At 42.5% G+C, this 24278-nt stretch overlaps 1 protein-coding gene across 5 annotated transcripts in view; it reads left to right on the forward strand.

Annotated features, from left to right (window-relative positions):
• MYL10 (myosin light chain 10) overlaps positions 1 to 24278 on the forward strand; it is a 90410-nt gene that overhangs the window by 13312 nt on the left and 52820 nt on the right. The window contains exons 1-3 of one of the 5 annotated variants that reach the window (XM_065694388.1): positions 8749 to 8958; positions 23419 to 23495; positions 23878 to 24008. The gene's annotated coding sequence lies outside the window, so the exon portion shown is untranslated. Of the gene's footprint in view, positions 1 to 8748; positions 8959 to 23418; positions 23496 to 23877; positions 24009 to 24278 lie in introns of those variants that run through there. The other 4 variants (XM_065694389.1, XM_065694390.1, XM_065694393.1 and 1 more) reach the window with 4 other exon arrangements.

Below are 24278 nucleotides of genomic sequence, written 5' to 3' on the forward strand. Positions count from 1 at the left end.
TCTTTCTTTCTTTCTTTATTTATTTGTCAAGAGTCTTTGCTGAAACCATCCAAACAGAAAACAATGCAGGCTGCGTTGCCTGGATTGCCAATGTATGTTGGGTTGTGTAGTTCATCATGGTACTCAGTGCTACTCCTATTGCTGCCTGGTTTTCAGACTGGTGCAGATTCAGCCTTGTGTCACCATCAGCTACATCAGTTTTTCTTTACTAATTATGGCAACCAAGGTTAGAAAGGGAACAAAGGCTAATATGACTTACGTAATATTACCTGGCAGCTCAGAGGTAGGAGCAGTCTGCAGACAGAAAAGAGAAAAACTTTGTCTATGTCTTTATTCCCCTTTTCTCTCAAGCCTTGACAAAACTTGGTAGTGTTAGATAATACAACATCGCTTACAGGGATTTGAAGAACAGAATAGATCTTTCCTGAATAGATGAAAAAATTAAATGTCATGATTCAAACCGTGGCGTTTAATCCAGTGATTTCTACCCCAAATGCTCCAGAAGTTAGGAAGCTGTTGAGCTGCTGAAATAACAGAGAGCATTAGGTGCTGAGAGCATTAGGGATCTAGGCAGAGTCTCAGGAACCCAGATCAAGCCTGGCCTCTCTTGTCTTGTTCCTGTGCCACAGCACCTAACGGTGCCTACAGCAATGCAGTGTGTGTGTGTGAGTGTGGATGAATGTGTGTGCACATGTGTGTACTACTGCCCTCCACCAGGTAGCATTACATCAGTTTAAAACTGTGCCATACAAGGCATGGCCTTGGATTTCTCATGTGCAAATGCTGGTGCACTGGCCTTAAGCTAAACCAAATCAAACTGAGAAATTCCCTGCAAATTAGAAATCACTCACTACCAGCCAGTTCTAATTAGGAGTCCCCCAAAATGCAGAAGCAGCTCTATCAGTGCCTTTGAAGCATGTAAACACATTTGCTGCTGCCCCCGTGCAAGCCCAGGCAATCCCAAATCTGTTACTTCTTTCTTTTCCTGCTTTTCTGGTTAAATGCACCTGGGAATATGTAATTGTTTATGTCATAAAACATTCATCATAAACAAAGGGGATGGGCAAGCCAGCTGAGCAAATGCTGGGGAAATGAGTGAAAAAACCCTGGGATTGGTACAGTCGGTAGCGCACTGCTTGTGAGTAGGATGAACGATACATATGAAGAGAGGACAGGCAGTGTGTGTACCTGGAGAGAAGGAGCATTCCATGTGTAACTGTGGCTTGGCAAAGGCATGGGCGGTGTTGTTAGAAACACACAGAATAGATCACTGGCGGAGCAGAGGAGTGATGTGATAAGAAATTTAAAGGCCTATTTTAAATCTCTTACAGTGATCTCTGATATACATCAGTGCAAACAAGGGCAGAGACATTGCCTAAGTCAGAGCTTGTAGGCATTGTTCAAATGTCTTGGTTGTTTTGTTTTTGTTTTGTTTCCTCTATAGATAAAAGATAAAGAAAGCATATATTCTTTGTTAAATAATGCTCAGTGCTAAGGGACTTTCCAGGTCTTCAAGCTGAGGCTGAAGAAGTTAGCTTACATGTGGAATTGCAGCTGATCCAAGAGCACAGAAAATAAACAGTGCATGTACCTTTATCCCTTGAACCCTGTGAGCTAGTTTCGTGGTTCTTGTTCACTTTGGTATTGCCTTATCTCTTGCCATGTTTACATGCTTCACCTTGTCTGCTGCCCTGAGCCTTCCTGCCAATCACAAAGCATCTACCAGTACACAGGGAGAGGTTGGTTAGAGTGCAGCACTTGGCGTGGTGGATGTCATATTGATAGTGTCAAACAAAGTGGTGAGGAGACAGCAAATATACATGTCAGTGTGCTGTGTAGACATCAGAACTAAACAGACTTGTTAGCAGTATGCTGAACAGGGGGGCCATTACAGAGAGGGAGTATGTAAGTAGGAGAATCAGTAAGGTACTGAATACTCAGTGTTGCGGGGGGGGGGGGGGGGGGGGGGGGGGGGTTCAGCCATAGTCAACTGCAGCATGATTACATTTAGACCATATCTTCTTTGTTGTTCCATTAGTAAGCAATAAAGCATGATGAATGGGTATGAAAGAAAACAGATCTCAGATCTAAAGCACCCAATCATCTGCAAAGCTAGACCCTTCCAGCCCAGATGAGAGACTTCAGACACTGCTTTGCGTTTTCTCTTATTTCCTGACTGGATCTGAGACAACTATTATTAGAGATGTTTGGTCTTTGCACTGTGGATATGTTGCCCACTGATGGCAGCTTCTTCCAGACTGTGGCCACTCTTACTCTGCTATGATTCTGTCACACCTATATTGGTCCCAAATGGATACATGGACATAGCAAGATATAAACACATTTCTCAGCAATTAAGTGTCCTGGCTAGGAAACAACCCAGTGGCAATATTACAGGAACTCCAGTTGCCCAGGAGGCAATCCAATTTTCTTCTTTGGCTGCTTGTCATTTTTTAATTGAATGGCAAGAAGTTTGTGTCATTGCTGCATGTTACAGTTGTGTAACAATGAAGAGGCCGCCAAATAGCTGGAAGTCAAGAAGCATAAGGAGCCTAATCCTAGGAGCTACAAAGCCAGTGGATTCAAATGATATTTGCGAACCCTAAGACAGCTCTATGAAGTTAAAAGTGAGAAGTTTCTTCCTCTACATTGTAGACAAAAGTGAAAATATTTTCCTGACTCTCTCTCTTCAAGTTGTTGAGTGTGCTTCATTTTGGGTTTCTAACAAAGACCATTCTAAAGCTATCTATCTTGAATCACTGCCCTATTGCTCTTGTACACTACAGTATTTTGATTTCTTTTGGATTGCAGCCTCTTGTGTTGTTTGGTAGATGAGCCATTAAGCAGGAGTAATCAGCTGCAAATCTCCACTTTCCTGGGAAAAAAAGTCCTTCAAAGGCTGCTGAAGTGCTTAAAACTGTGGCCTGGATGCTTTCTCAAGGTTGCAAAACCCAGGGGAAAATAAGCCAAAAAACCACCTTAATTTGAACTGAAAATTATGATTTTTCCTCGGTCTCACGAGTTTTGGTGAGCCTGACTCACGATTTTGAGTGGTTAAGCTTTGCTGTACCCCACGAGGGAGACACAACTTCTGCAGGACAGGTCCAAACAGCCCCTTGAAAAGTCATTTATTAGCTCTCCCTTCCTTTGTACTCCCTTTTGTTGGGTGCATTTAATTAATTAATTTTACATGTTCTTTCTGCCTGTGATTAAAAAAAATAAAATAATAAATTGTGTGGATTCAGGGCACCAATAAAAACCTCTTTTAATATAAAATTGAAGGATGAAACCCGGCACAATGAACTTGCCACTTCCTTCGAGTTCTGGTAACTTGGGTGTGATCTGATGGTACAGAATGATTCATGGGATAAAATTATAGACTTATGCAGGTGTGTACAAGAGCCTGGGTGGGGTGTCAGCAAACAGGGAATTTTATATGGCAATAAACATGGGCATGTGGTATAAAGCAACTGTAGTGCCTTAAAAAAGTCTTATTTAATTTTATTTTTATTTGATAAAGACAAATTGAGTGGCCTTTCTGGTCAAATATAGAGACATCGCTTTCCTCTTCTTCTGCCAAAGTCCCACAGGTATACAGAGATAACTCTAGATACCTTTGAACGGGTGGATCTCTTGACTGATTCTTAGCACCATGCAAACCCAATGTGAAGCTTCTGCCTAGATTCTCTTTATGGCTCTAGTCTGCCTTTATTGGAATGGGACAATATGGGAATATTTAAGCTCAGGTAAACCTTCATCTGAAGAGAGTGGTTTTGGAGCTTTCCACACAGCCTTTAACCCTGCATTCTGTCTCAGAGAGATGGTCAGCCCTTTCCAGTTCTGGTAGACTAAGTGAAAAAGCTCTGCCCCTCCAAACAGTGACTTACAATCTCACACCTGAACATAGTGCCAGATGCAGTGAAGGTCAGAAGGCCAAAGGTTGAGAAATCTGGCTTGCAAAGCAAACAGAAATGTTTCTGTTTGCAGACAGAAATGCTGACTGTACATAGAGCCACAGGAACTTCCAAACCACAAGAATTGCCTCTCACTGCTTCCCTCTTCATCTTCTGCTCCTCCACCACCAACCTTTTCTCTTTCTTGCCACTGTTGGCCTGAAATTCTTCTTGCCTGAAGCCCCTGCTGTCTGAGACAGCCTACACACGTCTGCCTGAACACCTCTGCTGATTTCAGAGCTCGTCACAAGAGAGGTGTTTTACAAAGAGAGGCTAACTTGGAAGCTGGCTTCAGTTGCACAGCTCTGCTGAGATCAGGGCACTTAGCAAAGAAGAATTTCTGAAATGTCAGGGACAGATGTTTTGCCTTTTTTTTTAAACTTTTCTCCTGCAGTTTCTCCCTCCCTCTGTGGTTTGTTATCATTCAGCCCTACAAGGCTTTGTTTAACTCTGGGAAAGGCCATAGGGGTTGGAATTAGATCCAATTTTGTTTGCACAGGAGCGTGTGGCTAAGGCTGGGCCTTTGAAAAAGGGTGTATTATAAACTCTGGAGGTTTTGGAGATCATCATAACTATTGCTTGAGGGTCAGACTGTACCAGGCTCATCCACTTCTTATAATATCTTACTCCACAGACAAGTCCTACTTGCCAAAGTAAAGGACACAGTAAAATACTTCTGAAAAAATATAACTGTCACTTGTCATAGCAACTCTAAGAGAAGTGTGCTTTATGGGATGGATGCATGGGGATCTGGCCCTTAGATGGATCTTGCATAGGTACCATTATCACCCTGAATTCAACATTCCCCCAGTCATGACTAGAGCTGTACATTGGGTCTTGGGAGTTCATGGGCTCCTTAGCAAGCAGATGACAAAAACTGGCTCCATTTTATATCAGCCAGGTGTAGTTTTTGGGCTTTTGATAAAGTCAACATAGGTGCTAGGATGTGTTCATCTACAGCAGCTGCTCAGCTCTTCCTGATACCTGGGCACCTTCCGCACGGAGGAGAGATGTCTTGAGGGAAGACACAAGTGGTAACATTTAGAAGCACAGATCTCTTATCATTTTATTGCTACCAGCTCAGCATAAATCCAGCCTATTCAAGTGAGCAGCAAAGCCGTTCCATCCAGACTGTCCAGAAAACAAAATCAGAATGCAGTACTTTCTCTGCATAAATAACTAGTAATTCCTGAGAAAATGGGTTGCAGATTTCCCTATGAATTGGGGCCTTAAGTTCTGACATAGGGAGCTATTCATGGAGGAAATTCTAATTGAGTCAGGTTGTGCTTTTTCCACAAATTGTTTACCCTGTGTCTGGGTCTTTGCTGGATTCTTGAAGGGACCTGTGTTGCATCCAGGTGCTGTGGTGGTTAGGCAGATTTAGGTGAGCACTCTTTGCGTGCAGAAGTCAAATACTAAGGGTAAGAAACATGTCTACGGTCCATAAGAGGGACAGATCATATGGTCACCATCTGGGGCTCAATGATGGCTCTGTGCACTGAAATAGCAGTTGCTGTGCCTTGCTGTGTTTCCACAACAGCAACCAAAGATGGTGACATGGAGGAAATTCATGGCAACTGCCCACTCCTTTCCTGTTTCTTTGTAATACATGTTTTTTAAAAAGAGAGGCTGCAATGTAAGGAATCTGGAGTCTCGCCTCTGACAGGTATGAATTGAAGTGAGAGGAGTTATCCTGGTGTAATCCAGGTTTAAAAGAAGAAGCAGGCTCTGTGCTCTCTGCTGAAATTCTCTCATGAAACATTTCCCAGAAATATCAAAGAATATTAAAGCTCTTTGGGAGCAGGGACTCTCTCATACTGTGTGTGAACGGTGTCCAACACAATGGGGCTTGCTCTTGGCAGAGACCTCTAGGAGCTCCAGCAACACATGTAATAACGTCTAACTACACCTTCAAGACATGGTGTAGGGAAGTGCATTGTGTTAACTCAGTTGAGTGCCTGTCTAACCTGTGATTTAGAGGGGCCCCTCCCTCCATGTTCAAAGGAGGAAATGAAATCTTCCCCAGGGAAGAAGTATTTTGACCTTTCCGTGCATCTTGGCTCCAGAGGAGGAGCAGGAACTGGGACGCTCAGGATCAGTTCCCCAGTTTGGCTACCTGGCCTTTGGCAAGTCAATTATTCTGGTTTACAATTGCCCAATTGTCATAACAATTCTTTGCTTTCCCATAGGAAGGTGGGGATGGACAGAAGGGAAGCAAATTCTTCCTACATTTATGATTAGAGAGTGCTTTAAGGTGCTCTGGTGAAAGGGCAAGGGGACAGTAACAGATCACATTTATCTCTGCTAGCTGGGCCCTAGAAGTGTTTCCTTATGAGACTGAGGCTTGCTCTGTCTTCAGTGGTAACTCTTTAACGAAACTGTTGCTTAAGGTAATATTTTCCAAAGCAGCCAAGAGTCTTTCCAAGGGAAGGAATCTCAGACATTACATTTCAAAAATACAGCTGAACCCCCACCACATTGGAAAACACCTGCATCAGTTTTTTCCCATGTAAAGAGTATGAAATTACAGAGACATCAACTGACCCAAGGAATTTATCACTCATATTAGTGAAATCTAGAAAACAAATACCCTATAACTAGTATGTTGCTAAGTGCAGAAGTTTTCCCTTTATTATAAAAGATCCCCTTGGCAGACTTGCCTGATTCACTAGCCATGAAATCTTGGTCTCATCCTTTGATCTTTCTTCAGATACTACTTCATGTAAGAATAAGGAAGACTCCCTTGGCTTGCCTCCAGCAGGGAGAGACTAAGAGAGTTTCAGTGTTTCTCTAGGCTAATTAGCCATTGCAGGACCCCAGAGAAGTGTAATCCACAGTTTTCCTTCACTACTACATCCATTCCTGTAACAGCCTGGATCCGGGTCTTTACTTCCACACTGTGAATTGTGGGCTGATGGAGATTTCTAATCTCCAAATTTCTAATTTCCTATCAAGGGCCAGTTCGTGTAAAAGAACTGTACTACTGAGATAGGTAAGCAGTTTCTGAGGAGGTTTGTAGACACTGAGGTATTAGATGCTGTGGAGGTACAAAGTGTTAACTTCTTTCTTCCTCTTTTAATTGCACAGTCATTCCATAGGCTGCACATGGATGTCTCAGGAATGGAAGAGGGAAAGGCAGAGAAACTGACTGTGGGAAAAGCTGCATTCCATACCCTGAACCTCCACAACAGACAGTCTTTCCTGCCTCCCTCAAAGTTATTTTGCTTTCTATCTAACTCCCAAGGAAAAGACCTTGCTGACTTGGCCTGAATCCTTTTCTGTTGAGTCACCTTCTTCAGCTTCCAAATTGAAAGGCCGGTAATTGCCTGTATATGAAGATTTAGACAATTGCTGCCTTATAGCCTCAGCATGAGCTGTACATGGAATTTTTCCGGTTCTATGTGAAAAGACAAGCTTAAGTGAGATTGTAGTTAGAGAGAAAACTATTGGATGAGCTGTTCTTCTCTTCACATGTGGAACCAGAGCTCCAGACATCCAGGTTCCCTGCTACAATATAAACCCTGATTAAATGCTGCATCTGAACCAGAGACTGCTCAGGAAAGCTAAGATTTGATGCCAGATCCCAGCTGCAGTTCAGAACAGGAATGTATCTAACATCAAGCAAAGGACAACCTGGCACTCTCTGCCGTGATCTCTTTGCATCTCTCATCCTCCATCCAGTGGGTGCTTAACAACCCATTTGTCTTTCTCATCTCCAAGTGCTAGAGCTACCCTAGTGCTATGTTGTAGCCCAACACAAATCTGCTCCCCACTAGCAGCATCTGCATCCTCTGGTTGTCTTACAGGGTGATCTAACAGTGCTTTTCCTTCCCAGGTCTCTGCCTTTCCTTCCCATGGTCTCAAGCCCCCTGTTGTGATCACTTCCTCCTGCTAAAGCGTGATTCCTCTCGCTTCTACTCTTGTCAGCCAAGATCTGTTATTTTCAAGGGACACTGATGTAGATCTTGAACCATTTTATATAACCCCTTGAATGTCTTCTGCTGCTGCCTTGCACTGGGGCAGGCAATACTGCCATCTCCAATATGAAGTAGGAGGAAGGAAGTGCTTAAGACAGTGAGCAAAGAAGAGTTCCAGTTTGAACATGTACCTGAATTTCTTTCTGCTGCAGCTCCCTGGTCCTAATAAAATACATGTGGCAGTTCTCTTCCTGCCCTTGGTGATAAGGGAAGGAGGTAGGTGGTCTACTAGGATAATGTCAGGGTGCAGCAAGCACCAGCTGGACCCAAAGAGACAGAGAGCCAAAGGGGATAATGTGGCTGCAAGGCCAGTGTCCTTACCAGCCAGGGCCCTGTCCCACAGCCCTCAGGAGAGGCAAGCAGGGCAGGCCTGGGAGTGAGAACCAGCTTCAACCAAGAGTCAGATAATCAGTCAATTCTGTGGTGATGAGGCAGGTCCAACCTCAAGTCAGGAAGTCAATCCACAGGTCAGGATCAGGTCTAGCAAGGCTAACCAGGGCCAGACACAACCCAGTGATCACCAGGCAGGTCCATAGTGAGGAGGCAGGTCTGAGGTCAAGCTAGAAATTAGTAAAGGGGTCAACATCAACTAAGTTCCTGGTCAGGCACAGGCATGGCTGTGTGTGAGCTGGAGAAAGGCACTACTAACAGCTTTACTCATACAGTGATTAAAGACCCAGGGTTGAGTTTAAGTGGGTATCCTGAACCCATAGGTCTTTTGGAGGCTTCAGGTGGGACTAGTTGGGATCATTAAGATTTATTAGTGCTCTATAAACACACTACTTTTGGCTCTGGCTCTGATTTCCAGGTGATCTTCAACAGCTCTCTTCTTTTGAGTTTCTCCATTTTATCTGAGCTTTAGTTGGAAGGAAGAACCATACTGCCTTTTTTCTTTTAAGCTTCAAGTTAATAGAAAGGAGCAGTGAAAGCAGCATTATTTTTCAGCATGTTTGTAATTGCATTATTTTTCAGCATGTAAGGATGGGAATCACAGGAGCTCTTCCATATAAGAATATCTTATTGTGCATGTGAGTAGATTCTGATGTTTTCCTCTAACAAGCTTCTAAGTATTTCCTGCAGAATTCCTGTGAGATTAAGCCTCATATAAAATGCATTTGTCTCACACAAGATATGACTTGCTTTTGAACCAGCAGCAATTGCTGGGATACAAGTAGATTTTTGTAATTGTTATTACTCTTTTTCCACTTTGTGTCCTGGATCTTGTAAGATCCCAGTCCTATCACTCATTATGCTGACAAGGTCCTAAGGTTGATGTAGAGGCTCTGTTATAATGCCACCCTTTCAGTTTACATCTCAAGTATCGGCATGTTTATTGTAGATGTCTGTTAAGAGACACTTTTTTTCCATGCTTATATGGAAAACAAGAGCAGGAGCCAGAGTTGGAGGGGAGCAGTACAAAATAACACAGGGAAATGAGAAAAAGCAATTATCTTTGCTCTATATGCATCTTTCTGACAAAGAGCCTGACATTTCCATGGGGCACGGAGGTTTGCTTCTAGCTTCTGATGGACACATAATGTTTGGCTTCGTACAGCCTTTCCCCAAATACAAACCAAATACACTCATGAAAGAGTCTTATTTCTGAGGCAGCAAGCACCCTGTTTGGAGAGTGGATAACTTTCCAGAGCTGATGTGTGTATTAGTCATCCTTGCTGGTTCATTGCTGATCTGAAAGACAGAGGTTAAATAATTGCGAAAGCAAAGCTGATGTCATCATGGCGCCTGACTGGAGCTGCTCCTTGGGAACTGCTGAGAGATGCATCTGCTTTGCCCTTGCCCGGCAAAAGGGATCACCCTGAGCAGTGGTTCTTAACCTGTTCTCAGTCCAATGCACGATGTCTGTGTGGCTGAGTCACTCCCACCTTCCTGAGCTGCTCACTGATGAGCATCATGAAAAGGTGAACTGTGGACACTTTCCCTCTGCTGTCCTCCTTTCCCTGCTTCCCACATATGTCTCCCAGTCTGAAGGGGTCCTGGAGGCTTTTACAAATCAGATGCATGCATGTACATTTACAAGGGCCTCCTTTATGCACTTTGTCATGTGTGCATGCCCCAGAACACAAGTCAGGATCTGTTTTGTTGTGTGTCTAAGTAGAGAGGTTTCTTGTACAGGCCTGTTTTACTAACCATATCATGTGTATGTCATATGTAAGTTAGGCATATATCATATAACCTTGTATATGTGTATGGGCCTCTTCTACTTGCTGTTAAACATTGAGAATATGACTTTGCTCTGTATAAGACATAAAAAATACAGACAGACTCTGCCCTAAAGAGTTTGTACTCTAAATGTCAGACAGAGAAAAGACAGGATGTGCTGTGGTGAGGAAGATTTCTGATGTGTTTGTAATTTAAATAGGAAAAAAACCTGAACTTGCTTCACAGGAAAAGTGTATGTGCCTGTTTATTTGTAAGAGGAATTTAGAAAAGAAAAAAATAACAGTTTTATGACAGTTTGCTGGGGGAGAGGTTTCTCTTAACACCTGCACAGGGGCTCAGGAGAAGGAAATGGGTGCACATGCCTGTGTGGTCTACAGTGTCTATCTATGCCTATTGTTCTTCTGTTCTTCGAGTGAAACTTAGCTCTGGTTTCTAAGAGCACAACTTGTAGCTGACACCAGGACTGGCTTTATTTGGCATGTGTGAATCCTTTTTTGCTCCTTGAGCTCTTCCCTGTGGCTCTGTTGCATTTGCCTGCCTCTGTCTAATCCCTATCTTGCATTGTGTTTAATGCTTTTAATAAGAAGGGATAGACAGCAAAGCAAAACTTCCATTATAGATCATAGAAGAGGAGCTCTTTATTTCTGTGTTTCATGTGATGCCATGAAAACAGTCAGCAATCTTAGAGCTCTGAAGTATCCCCAGCACCTTTGCTGATGCCAACTGACATTATATAGCACATACACCTTGCATTGTTGTTCTGCATCCTCACAGTGATGGGCAGGCTGTAGAATCAGAAATTAGTGCAAGGGGCACACTTTATCCTGTTTTAGGTGCACAAGTTTTCAGGTCTAAAACTTCTTAAATGCTGACTAGAACTTGTCAGCATTTTTATTATACAAAAATACGTTTGTGTGTTAAGAAAATGAAGTGTTGGGTGTGGGTATGTGCAAACACTAAAAAAGAAACATAACCATATGAAGTTTCCTGAAGCCTTTTATTAAAATACCAGAAGCATTTGAGTCCAAAGCATTGGATCGAAGAGGTATGTGGAAAACCCTTGGTCTACCTTGCTGCTAAAGACAAACTTCTCAAGGATTTATTTCGAAGTGGTCAAGCCCACAGAGGTAAGCAGGGAATTTCTGTGGGTTACACCATCTCAATGAGAGACTGACAGAGCTGGAGAGTCCCTTGTGACATTGTAGGGCTATCATGCCACTCAGGTAGCAGTTTCAGGGTACTGGAGCTTGTTAGATGTTTGAATTCTCTTAGTGATGTCTGACTTGTCAGCTCTAAACTTCAGGAGACAGCTAAGCACCAGCTTGTCCAAACCATCTTCACCACCTGCATGCTCTGGTTTAACTGCAAAGAGAGACTTGGTTTCTCTGGCTTAAACTTAGATCACATCTCTAGTGGAATTGTGAACACAACTAGGTCAGTTTCTGTGGCACAGCATCCTGAAGTTGTGTATATATAATGACTCCAGACCAATTGTACTGGAAATTTAATAGTAATTACAGGAACAGCATCCTTGTCACATGGATGGGAGTAAAAATGTCTAGTGATAAAGCCAGAACACAAGGCAGGTCTCCTAACCCACTGATACTGGAATTCATCAGGGACTGTAGTGATAGGACAAGGGCTGATGGGTTTGAACTTAAACAAAGGAAGCTCAGGTTAGATGTAAGGAAGAAGTTCCTCCCAGTGAGGGTGGTGAGGCACTGGAACAGGTTGCCCAAAGAAGTAGTAAATGCCCCATTCCTGGCATTGTTCAAGGCCAGGTTGGGCAGAGCCTGTGGGAAGCTTATGGTTACAGTCCGTCTTCCAGCTGAGCTGTGTGTGATCTGCCTGGTACAAAGCGGTGTCTACAGAGGTAGAACTAAACCTGTCCCCAGTTTAACCTGGCAGTTGTACATAAGTTGTTCACTCTCTGATGATTACTGAGTATAACCAAAGTGGGCTTTGCAACTAAGATTAGCTAGAGCACAGTGCTGCTCTGACCACTGCCTCTCTTCTGGCTCCAAAGCAGGATGATCGCCTCTTTTGGAAATAACTATGTGATTAAGGGAAGGATGCCCTTTTTGAATGGGTAATTTAAAGAAATGCCATTTCCCTTAGCAAATCCTGTGGTTTTTTTCCTCCTCATGTTCACATCCACTGCCTCTAAATATACAATACAGTCCTGTAAATTTCAATTTGTTACTGAAAATAGTACTTAGGGCCAGTTTTGATACCTTTTCAATACATCTTAAAAGCAAGTCATAATACTCTTTACATGAATAACTGAAATTAACCTTCACTTGGGCCTTAATTTGAAGTTCAAACTTTACATAATCAATATTTTGTGGTCTTCTGCAATCTGTTCAAGTCTGTTTATCCAAGGAAATTATTTGTTCCCCTTCTGCATTTGAGGTAGAAATGGGCATAATTAATTCCACACACTATAAGAAATTGGAAGAATGAAGACTCTGAAGATAGAGGAATATGCCATGTCCAACTACACCACTTGTGAAGTACCTGCACACTCTACGTAATTTTTTAGTGTATAATACATACACTCTTTCTCAGCAAACTCTCCACATTCAGCTTTTGGTAAAGTTTTAGCTCTTTACAGCAATGGCTGTAAAGTCTGATTTGATATCCCCCCCCCCCCCCCCTTGCTCAGTGACAGTCATATTTGCTGAGATCACATATGAGAGCAGATGTATAGGACTGAATAAAGTGCATTGGTTTTGTCATGATGTGTTTTTTGGATGAGCTACACTTACAACCAAGTAATTTGTTATCAATGTTTCATTGTAATTTACTCTCTAAAGAATTCATCATGTCATAAACTTCAGTAGGTACAAGATCAGTTCATTCTAAGATTGTATCATAAGAAACATTTAGCACGTTGTGAAATAAATTCAAGCAGCATTTAATCACCGCAAGTCTGTCATGCTCATCTTTGTCAACCTTAACAAACTTAGAAACTGCAACTGGGCAATTCTCAGCTAATGTAAAAAGTAACATCTAATAGCTTTCAACTGCAAGTCAGACAGATAATCGTCTTGTGGGGACATGCCTCAACATTTCTGTGCATTGAAGGTTGACAAAATGATAAAGCTTCTGCAATTCTGAAGCTCTTGGCAGCTGAAGGGAAGTGATTGAGAACTTTGGTTACACAACCCTGAAGATCAAATGATTATTTGATCAAACACTTATTTATAAAATGCTGTGTTTTACAGAAGATGAGGATGCTCATTTTGCTTCCAGCTAATTGCCCAACTCATTTGCTTGTAATTTATAGACAATGATGCTTCCAAAAGTTAACATCAGTCTTGTTAGCTGAATGTGAATAACCAAGCTCAGACCACTGGGCTCTTCTCATACTTCTTACATTCTGAGATATTCTCATACGGTTTCACTGTATTGCCTTGCAATAACAATAAACCAGACTTGCTCGTTACTGTTTGGCTGAGGGGGAAAATGACTATCAAGAACACTTCATTATTTCCATGGCTTGAAAGTTTGTATATGCAGAGTAATGCCAGTGCAAATCATCTAGAGTTATTCAAACTTATTTTTGCATGTTTAGTTGCTATTTTTGTTTAAAATTTGTAATCAAATTTTTGTGGAAAACAGAAGTTCTTGTTTATGAGTGGATGGAATTTGATCTTGTACAAAGTGGGCTGAAGATATAAAACAGTCTGCTTCAAATATAGTTCCAGTGAAGTCAGTCAGCAGCATCCCTGTGGGAGTGAGTACCCGCATTAAGTCTCCAAGTTTGTTCTCAGTTCTCTGCCTCACTGTGGCAGAATCTCCAAGCAGTGAGCTCAGTGTAGGAGTTTACTCCATTCTCCCTCAGTTCTCCTGTGAAATTATAATTAGATTTCTGTGCTAAACTCAAATGCAACCATTTCCCTTTTGGTTTCCACAATACACTTTGGATTCCACCTTTTAGAAGCTCAGCGCACACCAGCAATGCAGCATAGTTTTTAATGAGTAACAGATTAGTGGTTCTGCCAAGCTTGGATAGAAATTTCTAAAAAGGTCTGGGAAGACCTTTTCCTAGAAACTTCACCACATGCTCACTTCTGTTTCAAGGTTTTGTGCTATATGTAGCACTGTAACTTAGTTTTGCTTTGAGGAGGAGTTTGAACAAGGGATCCCTCGGGTCCCTTCTAACCCAAGTGCCATGATTCTTTTCACTGATCTTGTGCAGTGAAAGCCATTAGTACCTGTACATGGCTTAATGAAACTTTCTATCTCTTACAAGGGCTCTAGCTGAACAGAAAGTTGAGTCCTCAGTTTAGATTTCTCATTTAGCTTGTTGCTTCCCAAGGGCTGAAGATAAAATTGAAGCTGAGTATGCAAGACTTCTACCACAGCAGTGAGTTGGGCCAACAGCTTTCCTTCTGGTCATCTATGGGGAAACTAAAATAAGACCCAGAGGGACCTTCACTTGTTCTTTGTCTACTGGATTTGGGTTGTTGGACTGGTTTGATTTTGCTCAGGCTTCTGATCTTTTGGGAAAGCTGGATCTGGGTGAGCTCAGGTGCACAATCAGGTGTAGTGTTGTATCATGCACATCTAAGCAGATACATGGGCTTGTGTGGTTTTTAGCTCTTGCAGCTGGTACAAATCAAAGGATAGTAAAAGTAAACTGCAAACAGGCAGCTGTGTGAACCCAAAGTGTTTGAAATGGGGCAAACTGGGTGTGGGGAGAGACATAAAATGGGGGGAAATGTGATAATTTTCAGAGCTGTGCAAGAGAGGCAGAGAAACCCCTTGGGGGCAGGGGTAAAGTCATCCTTGCATTAAGAGAGTCTGTTGTGATTGTTCTCTGATGTTCTCTGATGTGAAATAGAGTGCAAACTGATGAGACTTTTTTTTTTCCTTTAATTTATTGGAAATGTGAATGACTCAGCCCTTGCTTTAACTTATTTTGTATCTGCTTTAGTTGGAGTGTGCTCAGAATAAACAGGGCTTTCTGTTTCCATACTCCGGTAGATTTTGCTTCTTGCCTCACTGTTTTTCCTTTTTCTGAAAGTAGAAGCTTGACTGAGAAGTAGCCGTATAACATTTCTGGTATCAAACATACTAAATTCATTCCTTTTAAGCCAGGTGTAATGAAACTCCAGAAATCGAGTCACTCAAAAGGTTCTGACCGTGAGAATTGTAACCAAGCTTTTCTTCCCAGCCCGCTCTTGGATGTTAGCAGAGGGGCAAAGCTTGAACCCAAAAACTATCCCAACAGCAAACCCACCATTCCCTCTTGCTAGCCTTCTGTCTGATTGCCCGCCAAAGGCCATAGCTGTTTGCAAACTAACATCTGAAAGGGCTTGAGTTGTGAATAAGCAGCACATTGTGGTCAGCTGTGAGCCAGACTTCAGCATTCATGAAGGATGAGGAAGGTGGGTGACTCACGTGGTTCAGACAGATGGAAGGCAACCTCTGGGCTGGCCCTTGCTGTCCAGTTAAATGTAATCTTGAGGCTGAACAAGCTGAACAACTCCAGCAAGTCTGTGTCCAGTTCTGATTTTTGGGGTAAGAAATCAGATGACATGCAGCTTAAGGCTGAGTTTGTGTTTAATTAGGGGATTATCTCAAATCTGAAATGGAGCCGCTTTGAAGCGTGTGAACCAAAGCTAGATAAAGACTCCCACAAACCCCTACAAACTGGAAATTCATAGCTTTCACCCTGTATTTATTTGCTGTGGCTCAGTTGGAGGTGAAAGGTACAGCTCGGCTGCCACAGCTGGACTTCTTTCTGGTCCACATTTCTTCCCGTAGGCTGCTCTAATTTGTTTGTTGAGCCGATCATCTGAAATCAGATTGGCTGGAGCTGGAATGGCTCCTCTCCCTTAGCAAACATGCAGGGTCTGAGAGGTGTCTGGCTGCGTGTAATGAAATGAGCTGACTGGCACTTTAGCATTCCCCTGTGTAGGAGCGTCTTAGGAGTAAGACACTTAATTATTATTAACATTCTAATTGGGCTGTGTGAGCACGGATGTGCGCGGGGCTGTGCTGCCTGGCTTGCAGGCAGTGAAGAACCACATTACACACTTTCCAAACTGGCTCCCTCTGAATCAAGCAGAGCCGATGTCTTCTAAAATCCGTATCTCAATCTTCAGCTGTTTCCAGTAGCAAGCCCCAAAGCAGCCTACATGGGAAGGGGGAGGGGAGGGAAAAAAAAGTAACTATATTAAGGAAACAGTAACAGGAAAAGAACATCTTGGTAAGGTTTGCAGATCGGAATGGTAACAATTGTTCTCTCTAGGCAATATCTGCAGTACAACATGTCCGGGATGCTGCAGCCGCTGCTCTATGCCGGCATATAGAGATGTCTCTCTTAATGGGAGACATTAGGTGTTTAAATCAAGAACGTTTTTCCACAGCGCAACTGCTGTCAGGTGACGGCTGAAGCCTCGGCTGACGCTCTGCTCCCAGCACCTACTTCTTGTTGGAGGCTTGCCACCTAGTGCTGTAGTTCGGAACTGCTCCTCGCTCGCTTCTGCCCCGACTCGGGGCTGGGAGAGCAGCGTGTAGAGATTGTTTATTTAACATGAGCAGCAGTTACTACATGCATCGACTGTTTAGCTCTTCGCTTTTGCAAAGAACAATATTTGCTTTGCGACAGCAGCAAGACTTGTTGTTCCAGTGAGACATGCTGCTCCCACTGACAAACGGCATCAGAACGGAGGGTTTGTTGTAATAACGTCCCTTCGCCCTGCCTTGGCGGCATAAAGCAGCCTAAAACTGAATGACTGCAGTTTATAGCACAGAACAAACACTATTCTTGCAAAGTTGCACTTTGGAAAACCAGAAAAGAAATGGGCAATTTAAAACAGCTTCCTTTGTGTTCAGACCATCTCTCTGAAAGACATAATCTGAATATTCAACTGTTTACTGCTCTTTCTGCTGAGTTGTAGTAAAAACAGAAGCAAGAGTCTTAGCTTCCTGTATCTGCACTTAATTTAGCACTAACATTAAAATCATCTTACCCTTTCATGCTTATAGGGGTGATTGCTGCTACCTTTACCCTTAAGAACAGCATCTCACACTGAGTTGTTTTTACAGAAACTGGTGTGACTTAACTGTCCTCATAATCAAGTTTAGGGTGCCAGAGCCCAACCTGAGCTTATCTTGCTGCAGGAGTTATCTTTGCTTTGGCAGAGCCAGTTTTCTCCTTACATATTGCACAAAATACTGGATCTCAGACTCTGAACAGTGCTGAGCAGCTGCAGTTCCCACCAAAGGCAGTGATTGAATATGCTCCATCAGTCCAGGCTCTGCTCATCATGTTTATTTGACAGGCAATAACCTTTTTATTGAACCCAGCACATTACACTGATGATCCACCCTTCTGCAAATACGATTGCAATAATCACTTGGTATTTATTTAACAGCCAATTGCAGTCTTTTGGGAAAGAGTCAATTTACATAGTTCGAAATTAAAATTAATACATTTTTGTAATGGTTATTTAATAAAGGCCAGTGTAGGGGAGTTGTCTCCTGAAGAGAGGTGAGGATGGGAGACCAGGCATTTGTGTGTAATACTGGATTCTGCCACTAACTTGCTTAATGACCTTGGGCAACTCACCCACTACATCCTTTTAGTTATTTTCTTTTAAAATGGGTCTAATAGTACCCTGGTGCCACAGAGCTTAATTACTCTTTGTAAAGGATTTTGACCTCTCCAGCAAGGAACTGCATGAGTTATGCTATAGCCAGCCTGTTGACCCCGAATGAAGGAGGTATGCAGCTGTTTGTCTAGAGGAGTTTCTAGCTAGACATACGTTTTAGGCCAATGAAGTATCTTTCATTTAAGATGAAAGAACACCTTCTTCCTCCTACGGTCTCTACCAAATGTCAGAGCTTCCTATTGCTTTTAAGTGCAAAGTCTCATTTTCTCTGACTCTGTGTATCCAGGAACCAGGCCAGCTCCCCTTGATATAGATTTCATTGGCCAATTGACAAGGCATGTAGGGTTTTTTTCCTAATGCCTTGCTTGGGCTTTCCTCATATGATAGAATCAGACTTTGACTCCTCTTGTTTCTTTCCTCTCCCTCTCCCTCTCCCACTCCTGCTTAGGAATATAAAGCACTTCAGAAATGGGACTAGGTTTGTAATAAGTTACTTTAATTGGATTTTTCTTTTGGTATTGGTATGCACAGGTTATCTTTAAATGATTTACTGATGTACTGCCAAGCACTGCTCATTTAACTTCCTTCCTGCTCTCTTTGTGTATGGATTCCTCTAATGATACTGGCAAACAGTCTTTAAGAGAGTGTGCAATGCATTTCTGCACTGAAAATCCCAAATGGAAAGCTAGAAGATGCAGCCATTTTAGAGATGTCATGTCCCAGCCTTGTAGGCTTTGGCACTCTGTCTCCAATGGCCTTCTTGGGGACCCCAGCACCTTGCAGGGTGAGGCACTTACTGCTCTCCCAAGTCCCAGAGCGGTAAAGGGGAGCTTTTATTCCTTTCCATTTGCTTCTTTTCCCTTTTTTTGGTCTCCTTCCCCCCCCCCCCCCCCCCCCCCCCCGCCCGCCTGTGATCGTTGAGCCACTGCGACGTGAATTTATGTGTGTAATCATCTGTGTTGTAATTGGCAGCCTGGCATATGAGTCACTAACCAAATTAACTGAAGTTTCCTTTGGGGAAAAATGTAATCAGTTACTACACTCAGATACATTGCAACAAATTAACTCTTGCTGTTTGCATGAGTTTAAGCTTTGCTGGCTGATGGTGTCCTTCCCCAAAACAAATGGGGAACCGGCCGGCCAGCCGGGAAGGGTTAAAAGCCCAAGGGATGGAGTTATCCTGAAGCATCTTTCTCAATTGCTCCTGGAAAGTCACTTGCAATATGCTCTGGCCTAAGAGTTCAAAAATCAGTTCAAATAATAAACAGGCCGTATTATAAGATTGACTTTAAAATTGGTAAGGTGGAAAAATACATGTTTTGCTTGTTTGGGACATTTAGCACTTCAGTGCTCCACTATGAGAGCTGGTGCTTGAACCCAAATGATCAGATCTCTACTCTCTGTGGGAAAGAGAGATGAGATATTCATAGAATCACATGATTCAAGAAGCTGGGGCTTTAAGAAAAAAATCCACTATTGCAGAACTAAGAATTAACTGGTTGGAGTCAGCAACACAGCACTTGATTATTGTTTTTCTGTGCTGAAATCCCTTCAGAGCCCAAATCTAAGTGGCACTATGGAAATAATTGATAAGTTTTTGTTTTGCTGGCTGAATCAAGAGATTAGTAAAAACTTTGTTTTAAGTAAAATTAAGTATTTTGAGCTAAAACGAAGCCCCTATTTTCAAACTCATTCGCATTAGAAAAATTCAGAACCTTTATTTTATGATATCTTCATCTCTGTAACTGTTTCTTCCCAAAGCCTGGTGAATAGTTCCAGTTGGGCTTGAGCTGCAGTTGTCAGAAAACAAAATATTCTACTGAACAAGTCACAATGACTGACCTGTGAGGTCCTAGTCCAGTGGAAGACTCAAGCCTTTTAAGTGATAGTTGCTGCTTAATAGTCTCAGGGGCTCAAAAATATTGGTGTCAGTCTCCTTAATTCTAATCTCTGAAGCTTTAGTATGTGGTATTTTTTGCCTTTTTACTGCCTGAGGAGTGTCACACTTCTGCTTCTTGCTGAAATGTTGGTAGGGGGTAGGTATCTTGATCGGTATGAAGTACGCAGTAATGCAACAAGAAAGGAGGTAAATGGTAGCCAAGGGATCAAGACAGATTCTAGGAGGACCTCACAGCCTGTGCTGGGGGAAGTCCAACTGCAGCTTCCTGGACAACTAAAGTTTTGTGGTGTCTTCTGTGTAGAACTAAACTTGGTCAGTGAAAAATGCTGTATGGTGCCTAGTGGAAGAGAGAAGAGGAAGGCTGTTTGAAACAGATAACTATGGTCTATGTCGGGCAAAATCTGTAATTGAGGCATAAAGCCACAGTGTTGATCAGAGAATGCACCGCAACTGCTGGAGGTCTAACCAGAGCTAACAATTTTTGGTCCATTCTTTCTCCCACTGAAGTCAGCTGGTGCAGCACAGCTGAAGTTATGACATCTACTTTTAGTTTAACCTTAAGCTGCCTCCAGAAAGACTCTGAAAAGGTGTGGGGTTCCCCCCCCCTTCCTTCTTCCTTGGTGCTTCTGCAAAAATATAGCACAAGTGTCTCAGTACCACTGTGATTCTTTAGCATGACTCTGACTACACCACTATTTCCTTTCTCTTTTCAATTTTTTTTCTCCATATATTTATTTTAATAACTAGAACAATCTATTTTTGCAGTTGGAAGAATGCAAAATTCAATTTCTCTCACAGAACACCTAAAATTAATTCCTGCAGAAGGGGGGTGCTGGAAGATTTAGGTCCTGACTGTAAGCTTTTGACTGGAGTCATTTGTCATTTTGCTTCACGGACTGGAGCAATGAAGGTTTTATAGTGTGAGCCCTTAGAGTGACAAAGCTGCGTGTGATTTCACACTGCTGTGTTAGGGTTTCTTTTTCCAGGCGTATACAAATTCATGTCTGCTTAAGACTGATGGAGAGTGGAGTTGGATTGGACACAGTCCTACTGTTTTCTTTTATACTCGGTGTGAAATTAGCTCTTCCATGCTGAGGATGAGCACAGGGAATCTGGATCACTTCTGGTCTGCCAGTGACTATATGTTGATACAGTCATTGGACATACATGTGATGGTGTGTATGATGCTGGATTTGATGAAGCCAAACTGAGGATACATCACAATCTTGGAAGGTACTGTATGGGATCACATGCCTGAATAATCCTTTGAAAGCATTAGGTTGATCACTGCCTCTTGCTGATCAGTTAAATGATCAGGGGCAAAGAAACACCTGTAATGGAGTCTGTGAAGTCTGGCTTTAGTGATGAGGTGGAAACACAGGGCTGGGCATATCTTTAGGGTAGGTGCTACCTGAAATCCCCTCTTACAGAAGCCTTGGAAGAACCAGGTATCAAGGGCTGGTTGCCTATTTCAGCCAAAGCAAAACTTCGCTGAAAGGCGTTTTCAGTGGAGAATGACATGCAGAGAGCAGTGAAGGCTCTGATTCTGAAGATACTTTGTTGCTGCTGAAGGAGTGGAGGAAGCAAATTCCTGCTTGTCAACACCCCCTTTTCCAAGGTTATTTATCTTCCTGTCTGTTGCTGAGAGCTCTTGGATCCAAATGAACTGAATTAGTTCACACCTGCCATATAGTACTGTAATAAGTGAGTGGGCCCCTCTACCAAGAACTATGTATTTCAGGGGGGATGAATCTGTGCTCTTCTGTCAGTGAGGAAGGCAGGGTAGCAGGGCTGGGTCAGGCCTACCTTCCGCCATGCTTTGCAGAGTCAGAGCTCCAGGGTGTCTTCGGAGACACCTTTCTTCTATGTCCCTTCACAAAGCGCAGGGAAGGCAGAACAGCAGCTAGGTTTGTCTCCTGACGTCCCACTAATGCATGTTTTTCCTCCAACAGTGATTGTTGGTCTGGCCCTCATTACATGACTGGAAAAACACGTAGCAACCAAACCCTCTCACTTCAACTTAATGCAGTGAAAGGAATGGAGGAAGAGCTGAGAAGCAACAAGGAGATGTTTGGAAAATGCTCTTTTACTAGCACAGCCTCTGCTGTGTTGCAGCTTTCAGCCTGCTATGGGTGGTTGCTTGTTGGGATGCATGTGATGCCTTGGAGTGTCAAGGGGAGAGGAATATGCCTCTTGATCTTGCCCAAAGTGGCTGCAGTAGCTCTCGTTCCTCAGCCTCTCATTGCTGTGTTATTAATATTATGCTAGAGCTGCAGAAGAATCTTTGAAACATGCATTATCATTGATGCAAGACTAAATTTGCACTTGGAGTGGTATAAATAGTGCATAAATATCCTTCTTGCTGTCTGCACTGAGGTGAGTTTTGTCTCCAGAGCTTCCACTGGCTTTATTGCCTTTTATTTTTCCCCTTCACAATACTGAATTGACTGACTTTATCTTGGCACTTTCTGTGTCTTGTCAAAAGAGCAAACTCAAAATAGCTTTCTGGGGTGCATTTTGGATGTTTTCCTTTTGGTTTTTTTTCTGTGCCACTGAAAGAAGAGATGGTTTTTTAAAAGAATGTGTTTAATTTGCCCACTTTCATCCCGAGTTTATACATGGGCCATTAGCTGCCAGCTGAGTGGTAAACACATAAATGGTGGTGGTACTGCCTACATCTTAGATCCACTTTCTCCCCTAGAAAATCTTTTCCCTTCTCCCTGGCTGTGGTTATGAGCTGCAAAACTCACTTAAGCCTTTTTCACCAGCAGAATTAACTTCCATTAATGCTATGAGTGCTCCAGGCAAAAGAGCACTAGTCTGTTACATCTCCTCTGAGATGCCGCCTCCACAGTGTTGAACAGGTTGAATGACAAAGCAGTCATTTAAAAACCTCTTTGAAGATCATTTACCAAGAAAGGGGTGTTTTGTAGCTGAGTTGGTGAAGTAGAGTCTCATTTTGGATCCCAGGTTGTTAGGAGTCTTTTGGAATGAAGCTGGAAAAAGCTATCTCTGATTTTCCTCACCTACATCTCTTTTGGTAGGAACTTTTTCCTTCAGAAAAGGCTATTGGTGGGCGATGCTGGAGGCATGGCATGGAAAATGTAGCTCTTGATCTCCCTGAGCTCTAACCCTCTGTGTGTGAAATGGGAGATAACACTACTTCCTTCTTATGCCCTTTATTTAGGGTGGGAGACCTGATTTCAAACAGGAGCGTAAAGTATAATACAAATGTAAAACGTAAATAAACCTCAGGGTCTTATAATCCCTTGTTCATGTAATTCCAAGTTAACTAATATTGGGGAAGTGACTACAGTCTCGTACTCCACTTTTGTAGGTCATGTTCATATGCAGGTCTCATTGAGTTTCTGCATAGTTATGAGATCTTGAGGAATAGCCAGAGCCCATTTTACTTAGTAACAGAGCAGGTTGTGAACAGGTCTGTTGTTGAAGCATTTATTGTTTTTCAACTTAAGTTATGGTTTCACATAAATAATATATGTAGCTAGTCAATGCTTGGGAAATGCATTCTTTTCCTTGTGAAATATTTATGGACGTCAGTGCCTACTAAGTACCCAGTCAATTTTGAGAACACAGCTCTAGTAAGAAGGTTTGGTTGCCTTTAAAGTCTTGGCCAGAGACTGGCAGGGTGGGACAGACCTGTTAGCTGAAAGAGACTGGAAATCTGCCATTTTATCTATTGATTTCCTTCCTCCTTCCCCTCTGTATGTGGGATCTGTCCCACATGGATTTTGAAAATGGATTTTATGTTGATGCAGGTTTCTGTACTGACAGAAAATACAACGGAATCCTCTACATCAGTGGGGACAGGTACAGTATGAACTGGTAAAAAAAGGTAATTCATATTGCAATTGAAATCTATTGGGATTTTCACTTGTCAATCAAAATTATCTGAGTATTTTGTGTAACACATTATAGCTTCCAAAATACTGTCACTATTCATATATCGTGCAGTTTTGCCCAGTGTAGAATTCTTGTATTTGGCTTCTGCATTTCTCAAGTCTTCGGGGTGGAAATGAGAATTAATCCTGCCCTGGGTTTACTGGCAGGATAATTCAATGTGGCATGCTCCCTTTGACTTTTGTAGCCTGATAAGAGGTTTTCCTATGTAAGAACTGCTATGATTTAAGACAAAGAACTGGTATGCTCAGTCTTTACCTTAGATAATATTTCATTCTTCAGAGTCACTGTTGGAAATCGTATTCGTTTTGTCACAGGGCTCTGTCCTGCTCTTTGCCTGGATGACAAGTTTTGAAATGAATGAGACTTCAAACAAGTGCACACCTGAATTATTTTCTCCTTAGAAATGCCATTTGCTGAACTCGAAACAGCCGCTTTCTGAGCAGTGGTGGGTGAACACTTTGAACCAGGTTTTACATAGGCAACCAGGCAGGAGTAGAGATGGCTGAAAATCATCCATGATGAAGTTCAAGCCTGAAGAGCCCGCCCTGAATTCAAGAACATGCAAATCTCTTTGAACTGACTCAAGTCATCTTCATAATTTAAATAAGAGTAGTAATTTTTTTGTCCAGTTCTGACTCCTACAGGCTGCATAGAGACAGCACTTACACAGACCAATGCAAAGCTGCCTTTGTGGTGCTTACTGCAGCTTCCTGCT

Source organism: Lathamus discolor, chromosome 14 (assembly GCF_037157495.1).
Source record: "Lathamus discolor isolate bLatDis1 chromosome 14, bLatDis1.hap1, whole genome shotgun sequence".
In the NCBI taxonomy this organism is placed as follows: domain Eukaryota; kingdom Metazoa; phylum Chordata; class Aves; order Psittaciformes; family Psittacidae; genus Lathamus; species Lathamus discolor.